Genomic DNA, 21,069 nt, shown 5'->3' with positions numbered 1-21,069 from the left:
TGGATTCCACAGACCTGACCACTTCTTGAATGTGGAGAACTTTCCGGTCCAGATGAGGAAAGTGGGATTTATAGAGTAGACTGGCTTCCCAGGTCTGTGGCAGATCAGAACACGCCATGGGCTGCTGTCCCCAGAATTCCTCCTCCATACTCCTGGTCTTGGCCAAGTCACAGAGATAGAGATTCCCAAGGACGCAGCTGTCTAGGAACCGTGGAGGGGGCATAGAACCCACCTGCCCTAGGCCGCCTCTGGGCTCAGGTGTAAGGGGAAGAAGCAGATCCTCATCCTTCTGTTTATTTATTTGGAGGAGAGAGTTAGGGAACCAGATCTGGGAGTTTAGATGGTAATGTTTCCAGACCTCAGGGTCTGACTTATCACCATAGTAGTGATTACTGACTTTGTGTGGCAGAGGCTTTTCCTTGGGTTGCCTCAGTAACCCTGATAACAACCCAGAACATCCTAGGGTCCTTACTAGTAGCCCTGGCTTGACAGATCCGCCCCAGGCCTCAGGGCTACTCCAGCAGCCACCTGACTCCACAGACCACTTACCCTCTTCCTCAAGGGCAAGGCCTCTCTGGGCCTGAGGGGTTTGGGGTGGCTTCAGGCTTGGCCTGTCTACACCCTGGGCCTCACCCCTGAGTGAGAGAGACAGGTGAGCCCAGAGCCCAGATGGTCTTGCAGTACTCTGAGAGGCTCTGCAGGTGGTCCTCTCCTGCCCCTGCCCTGTTTAAGTGAAAATCAGGTTAGAGTGATAACAAATGATAGGTATCGTTACCATTTTTTATGTGCCCACTCTGGGCTGGGTGCTTCTAGCTGCTTGTGTCTGTTACCTTATTTAATTCTCACAAGTCTGTGAGCAAGAACTTCAACATTATACCATTGTCCCATCGCATAGATGAGAAAACTGAGGCTGGAAGCTAAGTAACCTGGGTCTGCAGGGTTGCTAAATGCCGGAATTGACCTCCCCCTCCTGGCCCAGGCACTCTCTCTTTCTCTCTCTCTCTCTCTCTCTCTGTCTCTCTCTCTCTTTCTCTGTCTCTCTCTTCCTCTCTCTCCCTCTCCGGGCATAGAACCCATCCTCATGCTTTTAACCACCACATCCAGCCCTGCCCTGCCAGCTGTTCCCGTGGCCCTGAACTCAGTCACCAGAGAGGAAAGCCAAGTGAGTGTTGAGGACAGACAACTCGGCACGGCACCATCCAGTAACTCACAGTGCTGAGTTATTATCCCCTCCCCTCCAAACTCTGCCTCCTTCCTGCTGTCCAGGTCCAACCAGTTGTGCCCAAGAACCCAAGGCCTGGCTCACATTCAGCTCTGCCATTTCCAGGCTGCTTAGCTTCTCTACAGCTGTTTCTTCCTCCTCAAGACAGACCTAATGGGAGGAGTAAGCACTAGAATCCCATGTCTGGCACATAAGGAAGCCCTCAAGGAATGGTGGTCACTTCAGGTACCATGTGTCTGGGGACTGTCCTCCCCAGCACTGTGTCCCTGCTTTGTCACCAACCTCATTCCTCCCATTCTCCATCCCTGCCTTGGTAGGGCGGGTGGGAATTTCCAAAGCCTTCCCATTCAACACTTGGGAGGGTGACTGGGATCAGAACAGAGCAAAGACCCCTTCCCTGACAATTCTGTCCTAACCAGGCTGGCTGAACAAAGACATCTGGGATCTGGCTGAGCATCCCAAAGGGCGAGGGCACAAGGATTTCCAGGACACTCCATTTAAAGGTTTCAGCTCGGATCTGGACATCCTGATGGTAATTAGTGAGGGCCTCTAGGGACCGGGGCTCAGCACCATGGGCCAGTGTTGGGGCTAATGAGGCTGCAGCTATGGGATTGATTTCTTCAGACTGGCCGCCTTCCCTAGACATGCCTGCCGCCCTGACCTGAGCTCCTACCCACACACTGCCAAGTGTGACATTCCACCCTCTGAGACACCAATTTAACCCTCATTTCTGTCCCCATCATTGAAGCACCTGTTCCCCTTGGGGGGATTCTCCCCTTTCCTTTCTACCAAGCTTTGATTAGATTTGCTGCAACCCGGCTGCTTTGAACCTCTATACCTTTGCACATGGAGTGCCTCTGCCTGGGCCATGCTTTAAATGAGCATCTCACCATCCTTCAGAACCAGATTGCTGGATCACCTCCACCCTAAAGACTTCTGTGGGCTCCAGCCAGAAGTAGCCTCCCTCTGCAGGTCCCTGTTCTGTTCATCTCGTCTATCACAAAGTACTCCAGTGAGTTTTTCTAATGCTACCTGACCGGGCTAGTGTAAGGGCCCACACACGGGGCGGGGGGGTGTCTCCACCCCCTGCCCCACCACTACGTGCACACTCAGACACCAGCACACTTGGTCCTCCACAGAGCCAGGCACATGATATTACAGGTACTTGCTGATGCCCTAGGCAAGGAATAAAGCAAACCCCTTCCAAAGAGCCTGTCCAGTGCCCCCCACTCTGCAAGTTCCAGGAGGCCGGAGGTTCCACCTACACACAGGACAAGACTCCTCGGTTCCGTTGAGGAAGTTCCTACGATTAGGATCTGAGACAAGCCAGGCTCCCAAGGGAAGCAGAGGCCCGCCTGGCACAAGCAGCTGGTGAGGGGGAGGATGGAGGGACCTGCCAGGCCTTCCCAGCTGGACCAGGGGCTATTTATACCCAGATCCAGCCTTTGCTCTGCCCTGCCCTGCTATCTTCCCTATAGGGATAGCTCATCCTCCATCCCAACAGATAAAGGAGAGGCCTGTTCTACAAAAACTTAAACACAGCACTGCCATAGAATCCAGCAATTGCACCCTAGCTTTATGCCGCAAATAACTGAAGATGGTGCCCCACTAGACACCTGTACACCGGCGTTCACAGTAGCAGACTCACTGTCACCCAAATGTGGAAACATCCAGCCTCCATCAACAACAGATGGATGAAAAGGTGGCTTATGCATGTAATGGGATAGTATTCAGTCATGAAAAGGAACAAAGTTCTGACACATTACAACACAAATGAACCTTGATAACATGCTAGCTGGAATAAGCCAGACACAAAAGAATAAATATTGCACGATTCCACTTACATGAAATATTTAGAATATTTAGAATATTTCACGTAAACTCAGAGACAGGAGTAGAGTAGAAGTTACCAGGGGCTAAAGAGAGGGGGAGAGTATAGTTTTTGTTTAGGGATGATTAAAAGAAAGTTCAGGAAATAGATAGTGGTGATGGTTGCACAAAACAGAATGCACTTTAATGTCACTGAATTGTGGCATTAAAAATGACTAAAATGAGTCAGGCATGGTGGCACACAGCTGTAATTCCAGCTACTCAGGGGGAAGAGGCAGGAGGATCATGAGTTGGAGGCCAGCCCAAGACAAGTTAGCAAGACTCTATTTCAAAATCAAAGACTGGGATGTGTAGTTCAGTGGCACAGTGCTTGCCTAGCATGTGCAAGGCCCTGCGTTCAATCCCTGGCACCAGGGGGAAAAGAAAAAAACAAGGTTAAAATGACAAAAAAAGGGGGGGGAGGGTATCAAGGGATCCCCACCCCTTGAGATTCCTCTCAGCCTCCATCTAGGGCCCCTCTGCAGGATGCAATTGGTTTTTTTGTTTGTGTGTTTCTGGCAGTCTTAGGGGTTGAACTCAGGGTGTGTGCTTGTTAGACAGTCACTTTAACATGCTGCCAGCCTTTGCTGGCACTAGTTTAAGCCACAAGTTTAATCCACTCCCTTTCTTCTCTGCATGGAAAGACTGAGGCCCAGAGAATTTGTTATTTTTCTGGTCACATGGCCGGCTAGCCAGGGGAGAACAGCAGCAAAACCCCAGGATATCAATTGCAATCAGGGCTGTTCCTGCACCATGTGCCCACTTATGGCAGATGCCACCCTTGTACAGTCCCCTAGGCCCCTAAGCTGGGTGATGACCAGAAACTTCTCTATGGCTGGGCACAGAATGGATGGAAGGGAATCTGCGGTTCCACGTGAGAAAGGCTAAGGCAGGTACAGCCCAGGTTTGCAGCCTGAAGGACTCCAGGTTTCCTCCCTCTCCTGGGGTATGCTCTCAGCCAAACCTCCCCAAGTCATGCTTTTCTGGGGATCATGTGCCCCCTACCTTCCCTTTTCCCCATGGAGAGGCCTAACCATCCCGGCCAGCCCCAGAGAGAGGGCTCTATAAGATGATGATCCAAAGACCTAGTATCTTTTAAAATGAAGGCAATAGGTGCTCAGAGGGAGAGGAAGGGGAGGCAGTGGGAAACCACTCCTTCATGGTCACTGGTCTTTCCCTAGTAGTGACCATGTTGTTTCCATAAACCCAAGGGCCCAGCACCAGGTCCTCCACCTGCTGGCTTCTGGGCAGTACCGGACAGAGGCCCAACCTGCTCTTACTTCACAGAGACTCCACCTTGGCCTGGGCAAGACAGAAACTTCCAGAAGGGAAAGGTAAGTCTTGAGAAATGAGTCAAGTAAACAGCCAAGCCACTACCTTTCCACTTAGGTTAAGAGGCCACTCAGAGCTGATGGAGTTCACAAGAGGAGCACCCCAAGTTCAAGGGCATGCATGTCCAGTGGGCAGGGAAGGGGCGGGGGCTGTTGAGCTCAGACTACCCAACTCCTGGAGCTTCCTGGGACTGTGAGCCACTCCTGTTATGGGTGGCCAGGGGCCCTGGATTGGGGACACTCACCTCACACCTTGGCTGGAAACTTGACACAAAGTGAGAAGAGGGTCCTGACACAAAGTGAGAAGTGGGTCCTAACTCAAGATTCACAAGCTGTCACCTTTCCTCGCCTATCCCTGGTCCTCTCTGGAATACAGAGGGCCCCATTTGCATCATGGTCTGGTGGTCCTCAGAGGATACCTAGATATTCACTAGACACTCTCACCAAAGAAGTGGGAGATGCCTCTGTCTCTCTCTGGTTCTTTGCTGGTTCATTCACCTGGCAGGCACAGAGGGGCATCCAGCTTTCCTGGCTCCAACAGAGACAGGGACACACTCACTTAAGCTCAGGGTGGGAAGGAAAGAGTGAGGTGAGTGGATCAGTGGGGGAACCCCAGGCCCCCTGTCAGGTTTCCAGCTAGATTGAGTCCCAGGCATCAGATGGGGGCCCAGCAAGGACACCAGCTATGTGTACAAATGGATGGCCTGGCTGGCCTCAGCAGGAAGGTTGAGGTCTTTCCTTGTAAACACATTCGTTCACCGCCTGTTCACTTAGCACACTCACTGAGTGATGACTCTGAACCTGGCTGAGATCCAGGTGTTAGGAACATGGAGATGAATGAAGCCACACCCGAGGAGTGCCCAGACCAGGAGGCATCTGTCAACAGCAGACCAACAAGCCTGTTTCAAGTACCTACCAGGTCCAGGCACCACTTGTGAGCAGGAGACGGTCTTGAGGCCACTTGTCACCAGAACATATGGTATAATCGCCCAATCTCCTGGAGCAGGGCAAAGGAGCAGCTGTAGAGTTTGTGAAGGTTTCTGGAGCTCCCGCAGGCTCTCCCCCAGTGGGAAATAGCCTCAGACTAGGAGACAGGAAAGGGAACAATACCTAGTCCACCTGGGTTGCAGTCTTTGGGCCATACAGAGGAGCAGAGAAGAGGAAAAGGTGAGAAAGGGGCCCCACGTGCTGGGCTTAATTCTGGAAGCCCTTGAAGTTTCTCAAGCTAAACTTTGGACTATTGATCTGTTAGTCACATGCAATAGGACAGGGGTAGGCACTGGAGATCAAAGGCTGAGAAAGCAGCTGGGAGGCCAGCGTGACAGTTGGTGCCAAGGATGCTTTTGGTCTGGCAATCACTCAGAAGCCCCAGTGACACTGCCTAAGGTGAGCTGATTATGCAGCCAGGCTGAGACCCTCCTTGCTAGGTTAACAGGGCCTGTGGCAGGGGATGGGCCCTCAGGCCATCTCAGGACAGTGGCTTTAGAAAGAAAGCCATGAATAAGGTTTAGGGAAGCAGAGAAAAGAAGAAAGTGAAAGGAAAGGTTTGAATCCAAAAAGACTGAGATAACATCCACCAAGACTGGAGGGGTGAAGCATCTTTGGGAACAAAGCTCATGGAGTTGATGACACCTGCAGACACCATGGCCAGTGAAAGTACAGAGCCAGAGGCCACGAGGAAGTTGGAGGCTAGACATTTAGATTTGAGGAACTTTGTCCAGGGGGCAGGGTAGGATACTTTATGACTAATCTTCCCCAATAGGCACCTGGGGAGTTGAGTCAGCTCGAAGCCTCATGGTGGGATGGCAGATGCCACATGCCAAGGTAAGGAGGGCCCCAGGATGGGGGCTGAGAGGCTGGCCTAGCCTCAGGGTCCCTAAACCTCACAGCAGGGGGCTAGAACCTCAGGCTAAGAGGTGAGGAGAGAGCTGGGTGTGGTGGCACACACCTGTCATCCTAGGCAGAGGCAGGGCATCATGAGTTCAAGACAAGCCTGGGTTACTAGTGATATCCTGTCTCAAAAGATATAGACAGATGCAAGAGAGAGAGAGAGAGAGAGAGAGAGAGAGAAGAGCTCTCCCAAAACTGCAGGTGAACCCAGACTTCTGTTTTCTAGTCCCGACATTGGCCCACAGCCAGCACACTTGGGCAGCCATGCCCTCCCTTCCTCTATTCTGTCACTCTTCCACTTTGCTCTTAGTCACTGGGTGAGAGTCCTGTGCACTCTAAACTGGCAGTCCTCCTATGGGATCCCCTCTGTGTCCACACAGGTAGGACCCACCCTGACCCTTCTCCACCCCAAGGCAGCTATTCCCTCTAGCCTGGGGACTAGGTTCTGGGTCTGTCCTTCAGGCTGGCTCAACTGAACCCTGGGCCTTTAGATTTTAGACAGTCCTTCCTGGACCTGTCACTCTGTACTGTGTCACCAAGATCACTGTGAATGTGGCAGGAGCAGGAAGGTGGAAGCCTCAGGGAGAGTTGAGGGAAAGGAGGGTCTTCCAGGCTGCAGTCCTCACTGGGAGTGGAAAACCTGCAAGCACAGGAAAAGAAACCCAAGAAAAATGCCATTCCTTCCTGTGGGGAACAGCCCCTAATGACTGGCATTGCTCCCTCTCCTTCCTCTCCCTCCCTAATTTCTCCCATGCAACTCCATGGTCCTTTTGGTCCTTGCTTGCCAAGTGATGTTTCTGCTTTCTGTGAGTGACTGACAACTCCTCTGTCCCCCAACTTCTAGAGATTCCCTTTCAGGGTCAAGAGGCAATGCACCTGCCACAGACTCCGGAGCTCAAAAGGGCCTCAGATGGGGCAGCAGTAGGAGAAAGAGAAAGCTGTAGGCAGAGGCACGAAGTCAGTGGGTCAAAGCCAATGGGTGGGTCAAAGCCTGAGCCCCGTGCTAGCAGCCCTGGTGTGCTCTTTTGGGGGGCAAAGGCAGGGAGGGCGGGGTAGAAGGGCAGAGCCTGAGCTGGAATGTTACAGCTGCTGCTGTCCTAGCTGCAGCTCCCAGATCTGATAAGATGTGACAAGGCAGCCTGAAAAATGTTGAAACCTGTGAAATGTTGAAACCTGTTTTTTGTTGTGTTGTGAACATGAAACACCCCCTCCCCCAGCTCTTTCACAGGAAGGGGAGTTGATCAGCGTGGAGAAGGGAAAGGGTGAAAGAGAGGGACCGTCCCCTTTGGCCAAATTGGGGAGGTGGGACAGGGAGCAGGCCTGGGGGAGGAAGGGAGGGTGGAAATTGGTTGGGGGTGGGGGAGAGGAGGGAGGGGGTTCAGAGAAGGAGGAAAGCAGGATTCCTGCAGCCCTAGCCTGTTCCACCTAGGCCCCACAGGACTGGGCAACTCCAGAGGATACCTCAAGTATTCTCTCAGAAAGACTCAGCAGGGGGCAGGGAATAGTCTGAGCACAGAGTGTCCAGAGAGAGCTGCAAGCCAGGGCCAATGCCTCAGACCCCAGAGGGTCTCCTTGAGAGTGCCAAGACTAGAGCTTGACAGGTGTTTGTTGGGGGAACAGCTCCCAAGAGAGCTGGCCAAGAGCTGGGTCATTTTCTCCTCTTTGCCAAGTTCACAGGTGAGCCCACAGCACTCCCATTGAGCAGGAGAAAAGGGAAGCTGCATTCGGCCCTCAGACATGCATGGTTAGGCTGTCTCAGAAGAGAGACAATCAAGAGCTTGGGGTCATGCTTGGGCTCACAACATCCCTGCAGGTAAATCTCAGTAACTCTCTCCTAACTCCCTCCAAATGGGTCCAGTCTTTCTAGTGGATAGATGCCAAGCATCCAGAAACTCTGGTGGGGGTTAGAAGCATGGCTCAAATGGTAGAGTGCCTGCCTAGCAAGGGTAAGACCCTAAGTTCAAATCCCAGTACTGTCAAAACAGAAACTCTGGTGGCACCAGGTCTCTCAGGCATGCTCACTGGCCAAAGCCTGTTGAATAGAGGTTTCTGCCTGTGAAGTCTCCCTTACTGTTGGGAAGAGGGTGGGTGGGACATAGGAGTGCCCTGTACAGCACAGAAAGCTTTCTGGAAATGGCCACATGCACCACTCATTCCACACATAAAACGTAAAAGGTGATGGGACCTTGGACATTGTAGCTAATGGGGTAACTGAGGCCTAGCAAAGTGATATGACTTGCCCAGTGGTCCTCATTTGTTAAAGGCAGTGCAGGGAGGACAGCCCAGCCAGAGCTCTGTCTCCCTTACACCACACAGATCTTTCTAGCAGTTTCCCAGACTGCAGTCTGAGGGGCTGGGACTCCATTCAGTGCCTATGTATTTCAGGCACAGTGGGTGGCTACCACCCTGGGGTGACTACCCTCAATGGCAAGTGTGAGAAGTCCCATGTGAGATGTGAACCCTAAGGACAGGGGTCTGAGGGGAGAAGAACTTCAAGCAGATGATGTTTGCCCTGGGCTTTGAAATCCAGTTTAGCCTAGACATCTTTGTCTCTCTGGACTCCGTCATTTGTTACTTTGCCTCCCAATCTACCAATCAGAATTCTACTTCAAATTTTTCCTAAATCACGTTTGTCTCTTTAGCTCATTTGAACCTTACACCACATCTTCCTTTCCTGACCCTCACATCCCTGAGTTTTATAAGGCAGGGTTGGCCTCCCATTTTACAGATGGGGATATGAGATGCTTACAGGGTCATAGGTTGCTGGTTCTGAGAAGCCAAGTCTGCTAGTTCCTAGGCCAGGACTTTGCTGGGTCCTCACTCCTCTTTCCCCTTCAAGTCCAGCTCTGGTAATAGACAAGACAGCCTGCCCAAATATTTTGTTGTGTTTGTTTTTCCCATTTTGGACTCCTATTTGTTCCTCGAAGTCTGATATTAAAATCCCCTCTGATGTCTCCAGTCTAAACTGTTCCCTCTGGTCATTTCCCCAGCTCTTTTGTAGCATACCATATGAGAGCTTGATTTGTCCATGGACTCTCTGTCCACTAAAGGTGAGGCTTTGAAGAGAGAGATTCCATTACTCATCTTTAGCTCCCGAGCAGAGCGCCTTTTTGTCAATGAGTACCACACCCCCGTGAGGGCCTCCTTTTGCTGGGCCAAGTGGCTCCCTCTGATTACCAGGCCATTCCTCACCTCCCCTAGATCCCCTGGGCTGCTTCCATGACAAGCCAAGTGTGGTGCCAGTCCTGCTGCTTCTCTGGGCCTTTTACACAGCTAATCGCTAGTTCCACAGTCTGCAAGGCCTTCATTTGAGTCTTAGAAGCAGCCCAGTTGGATGTACAGAAAGCTGAGCTGCCCAGCTGGGAGCTCATTCCAGAGCATTCCCTGGGGTTTTTCAAAGGGCTACCGTCCTGGTGTGTGTATTCATTCAACATTTATGCTCTGCCAGACTCCATGCTGTCACTGGGAGCCCAGAGATGTTCATGGAGGCACTTGTGGTCTTGCAAGAACTTCCAACTCCAAGAGTAGCATGGGAGCTGCCCAAGGTGGCCCAACCTCCTCCCTGAGAGGGACCCTGAGGCCACCCTCCCTGCCTCACACCCAGGGTCACACCAGTGGCCATCAGGGTTGGAGCCTTGAGGACCTTCCCTCTCTCCATGGTGCCCCCCCCAACTCCTTTCCACCATGCCCTTGGGAGAATGCAGAACGCGTAGCCCAGGCGGCTGCCAGGGCCAGGAAGGCAGGCCAGACCACTTGGGTCAGCTATGCAGAATCAGACACCTGGGCTCCAACACAGACCTGCTGGACCAGACCATCTGGGGAGGAGCACAGGAAGCTGGCTCGTTAAAAACCTCCCCCAGAAGGGTGATGATAGGGTGGTAGAGATGATGCAAGATGAGGTACCAAGCCTCCCCTATAAAGTGCAGTGACCACAGGCATTTGATCTGAACCTAGCACGCTTAAGAAGGTGACTTTCTATCATCAGGAAATGAGAGATAGAGGAACAAGCCAAATGACATTCTAGGGAAGCAACCAGACAATCTCAGAAGGAGAGCAATTCTGAGAGACTCCAGTCTGAAATTCTTCAAAGAGACAGTTATTTTTTCAAAGTGTGTTGGGCACAGGGAGAGCTGTTTTAGAATAAAATGAATTTAGGGCCGGGTGTGGTAGTACACACCTATAATCCCAGATACTTGGGAGGCTGAGGTAGTAGGAGCCCAATATGAGGCCAGCTTGAGCAAAGTTAGCCCAAGACTCTATCTGAAAAACAAACTAAAAGCAAAGATGGCTGGGGGTTATGGTTCAAGTGGCAGGCCCTGAGTTCAATACCCAGTATCTCACACGCATGCGCGCGCGCGCACACACACACACACACACACACACAAAGGATATAACAATCAAATAATCGGAACATGGTTTGAAAGCCCTAGACATTTGAGGATAATTGGGGAAATCTGAACATTAGGATTCTTAATTTTGTTAAGTGTGATGATGGTTTGTTATCAGGGGGTCATCCTCACATTTTGGAAATTTGTGGAGTTCATGATGACTATAAGTTACTTTGAAATTGTTCAACAGAAACAAACGTGTGTGGAAGGGGAGAAACTATGGTAAGGTATTAAAAACAGTTGCACTAGGAAGGGTGTATATGCTTGCTCCTTATACAATTTTTTTTTCTTTTCTGCTTAAATGTTTTCGCCCTGATGTTGAGAGTGGAACTCAGTACCTTGAAGTAGTCTTAGGCAAGCTCTCCAGCCCTGGGCTACACCCCCAGCCCTAATTATCAATTTTCGCAGTAAACTTTGAGAACTTTGGCTAACTTGTAGGGACGTCTGGAATGAACCCGCGCAGGGCTCGAACTCATCTCTGGTTACCTGGTGGTCGCGGGGCGCTGGGCACCGCCAGGGGCTCCATTCCGGCAGCGGCAGGTGCGCGGGGCAGGAGCCGCCGGGGCGGGGGAAGGGGGAGGGGGGGCGGGGGCGGAGGAAGGGGGAGGGGGGCGGGGGGCGGCGCAGCGCCACACCCGGCGCTCAGGGCAACGTTCGGCTCCCTGCCTTTCAAGGCGGGTATTTCCACCACTTTCCCAGGAGGTCTTCCTTGCGCCTCGTCCCCCACAGCGCTGAGGACGCGCAGGTGAGGGCAGCCCAGCCTGGCACCTGGACTTCCCCCGCCTTCCCTGGGGAGGCTCCACGCAAGTTCAAAGCGCTGGCTGCTCCCCCGTCCCAGCCCCATTCTCCAGAGCGAGCCTCGACATCTTCCTTCGCCTCCCTGTCCCCCCACCCCCACGCATGAGTCCCTGGGTCCTGCTCCAGTTCCTCAGCCGCGTGGCGCATTCCCTCCTTCTGGCCTTCCTTCCCTGGGGCTCCTGCTCACAGGTGCCTGGGTCTGCAAGCATCCCCTCCCTCTCCCTGCAGACCCAAGCAGGACTTCTTTAAGGGCTCGGGTTCCCAAGCCTCGGTTCTCAAGCCTGGCTGCACGGCAAATGGCCCTCTGAACTTCAAAACACTGATGCCTGCCCCCACCCTACAACCAGAGGGCCTGGGAGGCAAGCAAGAGGCGTCCTCCCTCCATTTTAAGGAGTAGGCAAGGCTGAAAAGCACAGGCCTGGATCCCAGGCAAGGCGGGGACGCTGCCCACGTGAGTCCTAGCTGGGCCTCTTCTGCCCTCCCCTGCATCTTTCCCCAGTACCCAGGGTCAGCCCTCTCTTTCCCAACCCCTGGCGTTCTCTCTCCTGGCTTCTCAACAATCTCCATCTTTACAGCAAGGCAACAAGATGGTTTTGGTTTTGATCAGCAGCACAGGAGTGAAAAGTGTTCAGGCATGCGCCTCATCTACATACAGGCAGGTATAAATGACAGGCCTGCCTCCATGCTCAGATTTTATGAATTCACACTAACATCCATTGGGAAAGGACAAGATTAAAAATACATTTCAAAAGAAAGTCCTGTCTAGGGCATTGTCTGGCTTTTAATCCTCCTTTTCTCTGGAAAAGGAGTTCTGCCCTTATTTTCCCTTCTCCCTAATTTCCCTGCCTAGTTGTCTGAACCTTGCAGTGGGATGAAGATGGAGATGCTCGTGAGTGCAGAGCTGTAGGGTGCCAGCAAACACGGTTGGGAGTGAGGCCTCAAGACCTGCCTCCTGTGCTGGTTCCACATCCTTCCTTCTGGGTTCTTGCCCACAGTCCAGGACCCTGCCTTCCCCCTGCTGTCTGACCCAAATGATCCACTCTGTTTGTGAGGCCCTCCCTGTCCACTCAGCTCCACTTAGAGTTGTGCTCCCTGTGCAGCAGGCCAGCATCTCACAGCTGGTGCCTTTGTGGTCTTGTCTGCATTCACATTCATTACAAAAGTGGGCAGGTATTTCTTCCAGGGAACACAAGCTTTGGGCAGAAAAGATAAGTCTCTGTCTCCTTTTCTCTCTGTCTCTCTGTCTCTCTCTCTGTCTCTCTCTCTGTCTCTCTCTCTCTCTCTCTCTCACACACACACACACACACACACACACACTTAGGGAAAAAAAAATCCAATTACCAAATTTTCTACAAATAAGCTATGTATTTAGCAGGACAGACCAGCCAGCTGAGGTTCCCTCAGGATCTTCTGTGGCCTGAGGGAAAGCCCGAGTTGCCACAGTCAGGAGGAGGTGTCCACAAAATGGGGGGAGATGAGGTAATGGGGTCCCCTTTATGGAGACACTCAGAGCTATAAATGAAATAAAGGAGAGCGCTTTTACAGGTGCACACTCAGTGGTGAATAAGAAAATATAGGGTATGTTTATTTGGGTAGACAGTGGTTAATAAGGCCATGAGGAACTAATTTACTGAGCTCTGCTGTAAGTGAGGGAGTGAAGGAACCTATCTGCCAGGACACCCTCCATGTAATGGTGGCTAACACTTATTGAACCCTGTCTGTGTGCCAGGTACATTTACACAGAACCAGGACCCAATGATGTTGTTATCCCCATTTGAGATGATGACATGGGTTAGAGAGGCGAGGTACCCTGTCTGAGGTCACACAGCTGGGAGATGGTGGCTCTGAGATTGCTAATAAAACAACAAAGGAGACATGTATTGAGATGAGGTCTGTCCAGAGCATGTCAGTAGAGGGCTTAGATACTCAGGTCTGCCCTGCTCCCTAGGCTGCCCACTGCACTAACATCCGTGTACACAGCAACACTGGGGCCCCTGCTCATTGAGCTTTTTTCTTTTGAATGTTTGCATGTATCATCTACCCTTGACATTTATTTCTCTGTATCTCAGAAAGGACCAGACCCATATCCCAGGCATCCTCAGGAGGCGAGGATACCCCCTATCCCAGCACTGGAGTGATCTGTGTGAGACAGGCCATGTGAATTCAGGTGGTGGGGGTCCATGAGACCTCTTTCAAGACACCAAGCGCAGCTGATGCTGACACATGTGCTATTGAGTTCTCACGAGATGGTAGTGAGGACAACCCACTGCACTGCACCAGAACTTTGCAGGTTGCAGAGCACTTCCCAGCACTTCCTGATCAATCCTCACAAAAGCGCTGAGGGGTAGATGCTGTCTCCACTACACAGATGAGGAACCTGAGACTCAGAAGGGTACCACATGCCAGGAAGTAGAGGTGGAGCTTAACCTCACATCTTACACTATTGCCATTTTGTCTCTTGGTCAAGTCTCTCCCTCCCCAAACCTGGTGATAGCCAGATTCCAACAGAATGCATTTATTCAGCATCCATTGTACACTCTGTATAAACTGTGTACACTGGGGAAATGACCAAGACACTGTCATGGTCCTTAACCTGGAGGAGGGTGTTAACAGGTGGACCATGAACACTGGTCTGGATGCTAGCAAGGACATAGCCAGTTCCCAACCATCCCCAGTGGAGGACACAGGGCAGATGGGAGTGGATAACCCCCAAGACCTTGAAGAGTATACTCTGAGTGGGTTTTTATGCCCTTGGGGGGAAAAGGAAGAAGAGGGCATTTCTGAAACATTGACATATGCAAAACCCCAAAACACAGGGGACAAAGGAGGAAAGAGGCCTGGCCCTTAAATTCCTTAAGTGGCAAATGGGTCTGAAAGAAGGAGCCTGATAGACGGCTCCCCAGGGATCCTGTGACCTAGGCTGCACATTGCACACAACTAAGACCATCCCACCAGGCTGAGAAGCCAACTGTGAGAAGGGTTCTTCCAAGTCTCTGTGAAATTCACACTGTCTTTGGCTGCAGAACATACTATGCCACCGCGGGAAGAATAAAAATTTTTAAACTCCACACCAGTCAGTCTATGAATTCTTGGGAGTTTCTTCCTGTTCCAGGCTAGAAAGATCTCAGCTTCCCTCCACCAGATTCTCTGGCTACTTTGGCTCCTGGGCATCTTTGCCTCCTGGCACGTGGTGGGAGATTTTAAGAGTTACTTCTCTCCCTTGGAGTCACCTTTTTTGTCCTGTCCTCGGGTGCTCCTCACCTAGGATGAAGCTCTCACCTTCTCTGCTCCACCATGAATGGCTCCTGGCATGTGTATCTCAAACCTTCTACCCTACATCACGGCCTTCCACCTCTCCACCAAAGCCTACACTCTCTTCTGTCGTGTGGGAAGCCCAGGATAGTGCTAGAATGAAGCTTGGCCAGTGTGGGAAGAAGAGGACGGCCACTCCTACTTTTGTGCTTCCCTGTGAGTAAGGGAGAATGGAGGGGTCAGCCTATGAAGTCTAAGGAGTCCAGCTGATGCAAGGGCCAAGGAATTGAGGTGCATGTACCTCCAGAGTCAGGGATGGGCCCTCTAACATCCCTAATCTGTGACTGTCTACTCTTAGAATTTGCTTCTAACCTGAGTCACCCGCCCAGGTAAAAATGACCCTAGTTGTCCTGTGTACAAACATTTTGACATTTCCCAGTATTCATGCTCCTGGACCAGGAACCATGTATAATGACAGCAGAGGAACTCTGGGGGGCTCCCTGACTGTTCTGGGGCATTACTGCCTCCCAGGGTACTCTTCAGCCATGTCGTGTCACAGTGAGCCCCACCTCAACATCCTTGTCATCCTGGGTGTCCTGGGAAGGTGCTGGCTGCCCCCAGGCCTCTCAGATAACTTATTCTTGCTTGCTTGATTGCATTCTCTCTAATACACACACACACACACACACACACACACACACACACACACCCATGCGTGAGATCTAACCAGGCAATAACTGTGCATTTTCATTTTCTTGGGTTGAATACAGAATTAAATAACAAACAAACCAAACCTGCTCAGATGGCCAGTGGGGGAATTATGGGGAAAAAAAGTAGAGGTGATGTCTGATCTCCAAGCTCCATGGGCACCTGCAGACCAGGGAGGGGTGACCTGGACCATCTGAAGCTGGATCCATTGCTACCATCTACTACTGTGTTCCATTGAGAGAACTCAGTTCCTACTCAAAAATGTCATCACCCACTTCAAGGGAGGGATAATTGAATTGATGTAAACAAAACTTTCATCACAGTCCCTGGCATGCAGTAGGTGCCCAATAAATGGTTCTTATTGTTTTTGTGCTAATGAAGACCAGTGTCATCCTCCCCCCAGGGAAGTGTTTCCTGTGCTTTCCACATGTTAACTCTTTGATCCTCCCAACAATCTTGTGTGGAAGGCATGTTATCATTACCCCATTTGGATGGGCAAACTGAGGCAAACACTGGCTGAGTGTACCCAGGTAAGTGGGGGCAGGTCCACTTACCAGAGCCTACAGACATAGCTATAGTGTCTTCCAGTCCTAGGGAAAGAGCCAGGGACCAAGCTCTACTCATGGGAACCCAGAGGGACAAGTCAGACAGAGCCTCTGGCCTGCAAGGACCTCACTGTGTGACAGATGCTTTAAGAAACACTTGAAGAAGGCATAATGAGGGAGAGAGATTTGTTCTACCTGTGGTGCCAGGCAGGCTTTGCAGAAATACTGTGCACAGGATCTGACACAGGCCAGACAACTTTGAGTACCAAGATCAGCGGGGCCTGTGTAGTCCCTGGTTTCTGACAGCCTCACAGGAAAGGGGACTAGCCAATGACCAGCTCATGGGTCAATTGCATCACTTACTCACGCATGCATGCATTCATTCATTCAACTGAGGTCCTTCCATGATGGGTGCTGTGAGCTGAACTAGTTCACACTGGATGATTGAGAAAGAGGTTGAAAGAAGCCAGCCTGGCTGCTGAGAAAGATAAGACCACACAGACAAACTGAAAGATGAAGTGGGCAGGAGAATCTTCTAAATCGCATTTTTGAAGTGGGTCACAGTTGATGCCTAGGGGATAAAGGATTCCATCGTTATATACTTTGGGGAAAGAGTTTAAACGATTGTAAACAAGGCCACCCCAGCAGCCCCTCTGTGCTGCTAGTGTTAGTGAGCACAGTCAACACCGAGAAGTCCCCAGGAGCAAGTGGTAATTTCTAAATTTATTTGAGCCCTGAAACCCTTCTCAGCAGGATACGTGGGACTGATTCTATAAGAAACATACTTTGCAAGGTCACGCTTTGGCTCAAAAGGTGTACAAGAGAAAGCGAGCCAGGAAGACACCTGGGAGCTCTGAGCTGGATTTTGAAAAGTCCTAGGAAGGTCATGTCCAAATGGAGGAATAAATGGGAAAGAGATGGGATCACTGTTTGGAAAATTGCTGGCATCAGTTTGTGAAGAGGCACATTCATCATTGATACATCCTGCAACCCATAATTCCACTGTTACCCACATGGACACCTCAACCTCAAGTGCACCGAGAAGGGCACATCCATGGACAGGGTAGTCCAACAAAGGACTACTATGCAGCTGTGAAAATGAAGGAAGCACAGTAAGATCTAACAACAGTGTGGAACAACACACAGAAAAGCAAATCACAGAATATCATATATGGGATAACTTCCTTTTCAAAATGCTAAAAATAAGCAAAATGGGAAATGTAGTGTGGGCATTCTTATATGGAGAAACTACTTCTTTAAAGTAATGGAATAAATGTGGTCCCATTGGGATGGGATGGGGATGGGATGGGGAGGAGCCTGTGGACTGATTATTTAGGCTGTAAGGAGACTCAGGTTTTCATCTTGTGATTATATTCTGTATGGCACATTTACTCTCCCGTGTGTGTCAAGTGTTATATAATTAAAAAAATTTTTTTTCAGTCAGGCACCGATGGCTCATGCCTGTAATCCTAGCAACCTGGGAAGTTGGGATCAGGAGGGTCAAGGTTTGAGGCCAGCCCAAGCAAATACTTCTCAAGACTTCATCTCCAAAATAACCACAGCAAAATGTGTGTGGAGGGGTGGTTCAAACAGTATAGCACCTGCTTTGCAAGCATGAATCCTGGAGTTCAAACCCTAGTACCACACACAAAAAAATTTTTTTTCAACAGTTGGCAGAAGAGCAGCCAGCTGGCATCTGTGTGTGATGCATGTCAGCCACACCATCCCTCCTTCACTATGACACTCCTTCTTGTAAGCTAGCAGTCCCCTCCCACCTAAAGGCTGGAGGTACAGTGACCCAGTCCTCCCAGAAGCCCCAACTGGGCTTACTCACTGTGCGTAGCCGGCCTGAAATGGCTGGTCTCAGCCATTAACCAGAGCCGTATTAAACCTGCACGGACCAGTCCCGGGAACCCCAGTAAAAATCCCTGAAGCCACCACATCTGACTTCCCCTTCCTTTCCCAGGGACCAGAGGCCTTTGTGAGTATTCTGGCTAAACAGGACACCAGGACACAAGGTCAGGCCAGTGTCCTCACTGAGTCACAACACTCCCGCCCCCTGTGCCTCCTCCACTTCTGTCTTCATATATGGTAATTATGGGGACAACCCATCTGAAATAAAGCACATGGCTTTGCCTGAGCCTTTCTGTTTGGAAGGAATTCTGATCTTCCTGTTCTAAAGACGGTGGGCCTGGGATGGTGAATTTGCATAACCCTTGCTATCTATACTGGAATGACTGCCACACTGTCCTTCATTAGTGATCTTCACCTTAGTCCCTGTGTAGCTTTCATTTCGTCTTCACAACTGCCCTGTCATTGTGATTTTTATCCCCATTTCAGAGGAAGAAATGGTGACTCGGATATTTTCAAGTAGTCCTCCCCAAGTTTCCAGAGATATTAAGTAGCACATCTCAGATTTGTGCTGTAAGGTGTTGGAGCCTGGAGCCTCCTATCCTTCTGGAAAGCCATGACACCTCCCAGCACAGGCTAGAAGCTCAGGACTGAACCTACCAGAAGGTGCATGGGAACCAGCTAAGCTTGCACCAGAAATTCTGGTGGGAAGGAGCCCGGGTCAATGGTTGACCTATTGACAAAACGATGGTGCTTCCACAACTGTGCTTCTACACTCCTGGAGGTGCTGGGTGGGGCTCGCTAAGGACACAAAGACATGAAGCAGATTCCCTGTCTTCAGAAGCTGACCATCCCATTGGGAAGAGAAGACAGAGGCCCCTGAGAAATAACTAGAGCACAAGAAAAAAAGTGTCAAGTGTCAGTCAGTCTTCTGAAGGGTGTGGGAAGGGCCTTGGGAAGAGATGGGAATCTGGAAACAGTGAACACATGACTCTCAGCAATGGCCATTCATCCCTCGAGCATCGACCCTGGGTTCCATGCTACTTGATCATACAAAGATGATCAAGACCTGGTCCTGCCCACAGGTGGCTCCAGTCCTTTCGATGAAGCAGAGACTCCAGGAGGGGCTCAGCTGGGTCTGGTTACTGAAGGAAGGCTGCAGCAAGGAAGTGGTGCCATACTGTGCTTTGAGGAATGGACAGGAGTCCACAGAGCCTATCCAGGCGAAGACATGGAGAGGTGACATGGCACAAGAACAACACAAATAATACGATGAAATTAATGATAGGTAGATTACTCACTGTGTAGGCGCCAGGCCCTGTCTGTCTCGTATGTGTTATAACTTTTAATTCTTATAGCAGCTCTCATGACTCCCAATTTACAGAGAGAAAAACTGAGGTTCAAAGAGGTTACATCCACAAACTATACAGAGAAGCAGAGCCCAAGACGACAGTCACCCATAGCCCATGCTATAATGGCACCAGTGAAAGGAGATGGGAGAGTGAGCAAGTAAGGGAGAGTCAGGCAGGGGCTGGATGGTGCAAGGTCAAGGCCAGTCTAAAGGATGGAGAGCAACAGTCACATCTGCCATCTGAATGCCCTTCTGATCAGATCATGTAAAAACGACCAAAGTTAGCGAGCTGAAGGAAAGGTGGTTTGAAGCTGAGAACTGCAAGACAAAGTCCAAGTGGAACAAAAAGTGACCTTAAGACAAGAGTGAGCACAAGTTGAAGGGAGGTGGCAGGTTGCTAATGAGCAAGGAGGTCACCTACTAAGGGGTTGGGAAGGTAAGAAGATGCACGATGGAGGGAGCAAGCCCTGTCCTGGGTTCTGTACTGGTGGATGTTGGCCCAACTTGCTCTTTTACCACAGTCCTTTGGCCTGTCCAGAACACGTGCAGGGCCTGGGATGGGACTGCCAAGTGAGAGTTTGTCCACAAGTGCCCAAGGCATTCAAGCTTTGTGCCAGGTAAACAAACATCCAATACTGTATTCTGTATACAGTATCATTGACCTGCGCCCTTATGAGTTGTACATTTTCCTGTATGTGTACGATACTTGGGACACAAAGACATGAAGCAGATTCCCTGTCCTCAGGAGCTGACCATCCCATTGGGAAGACAAGACAGAGGCTGATGAGACAGAACTTCAATAAGAAGCTTAAAACCATTCCATGCTCCCAGCTTGGCAAAATAACCTACAAACCACCTGAAAGGCTAAGTTCTCTGCAAAGTTCATGCTAGAAAATGGTGAGGTGGGGAGAGCCAGCCCCTGGCCTGCAGCCTACTCAGCCCTGCCCCACCTGGGCACCCTGGTCAAACCCCAGAGCTCCACCCACAGCCCCTGCAAATTCCCTCCCTTGACCACTTCTCAGGCCACCAGCAGTCCGGCCTGCCCTGATGGGATGAGCCCCAGACAAAGGCCTGCAGAGTTTCAGGACAGCAATCTGAAGAAGAAACCTCAGGCACTGCGGCACCGGAGTGGGGTTGGGATGGGTGTAGCCTCTGGAGGGTGTGGTCCTGCAGACCACTGGCTCCTTGCTCCTAGGGAAGGGCACAGTCATCAGACACGGAGCCCTCTAAATCCAAGGACCTGGGCAGGACCCCTCTTGCCCTGGTCTAAAGGTAGTTCTGTGAACCACAGGACTTGAAAAATGATGTTGAGAAGCCGAGAGAGATCCGAAGAGGGAGGTCAAGTGGTTCAGGGCATATGGAGGTGGGTCATCTAGAAGGGAAGTTCTGGAGAAGAAAGACTCAGGAGAGTCTTTCCTCAAATGCAAACTGAGAATCTATAGTGATGACATGTCCAAGGGGGCCAAATGAGAATCTGGGCTTGGGTTAAGTCAGGAAAGACTGAAGTCAGATCTACAGGGGAACTTCCTGCTTGCCATGATGTGGTATGGTGTCCCTGAGCAGCTGTGAAGCCCAGAGGGCCTGGCTTCAGGTGGTTTGTGTCACAATTGGAGCTCGAGGGTTTATCAGCTTTGAAGTGTCAGATAATGGAGCTGCTCTCTTGGGGCCTCAGTTTGTCAGCTGTAGAATGGGGGGAGGAGATAATCTGTCTCCCAGGCTGCTGGGAGATGAATTAACATGTATACTGTGTTTCCTCTGTGCACATCAGGCCAGCACATCTTAAACAATGAATTGTTCGCTGACTTTTAAATTATGCCCCCTACGCCATTCCCTACATGATTGTTCCCTAAGCCCCTTACTTGCT

General features: G+C 50.8%; 1 protein-coding gene across 2 annotated transcripts in view; it reads right to left on the bottom strand.

Moving 5' to 3' along the window:
• The window catches only part of Wnt3 (Wnt family member 3), a 43,122-nt gene that overhangs the window by 11,192 nt on the left and 10,861 nt on the right, over positions 1–21,069 (bottom strand). Inside the window, exon 1 of one of the 2 annotated variants that reach the window (XM_074045813.1) lies at positions 5,339–5,501. The exons of the other annotated variant lie outside the window; for it this stretch is intronic. The gene's annotated coding sequence lies outside the window, so the exon portion shown is untranslated. Of the gene's footprint in view, positions 1–5,338; positions 5,502–21,069 lie in introns of those variants that run through there. 2 annotated transcript variants of the gene reach the window in all.

The sequence above is a fragment of the Castor canadensis genome, chromosome 11 (genome assembly GCF_047511655.1).
Source record: "Castor canadensis chromosome 11, mCasCan1.hap1v2, whole genome shotgun sequence".
Classification (NCBI taxonomy): domain Eukaryota; kingdom Metazoa; phylum Chordata; class Mammalia; order Rodentia; family Castoridae; genus Castor; species Castor canadensis.
Note: the sequence above shows the minus strand (reverse complement) of the source record. Positions and strands in the feature narration are given on the sequence as shown.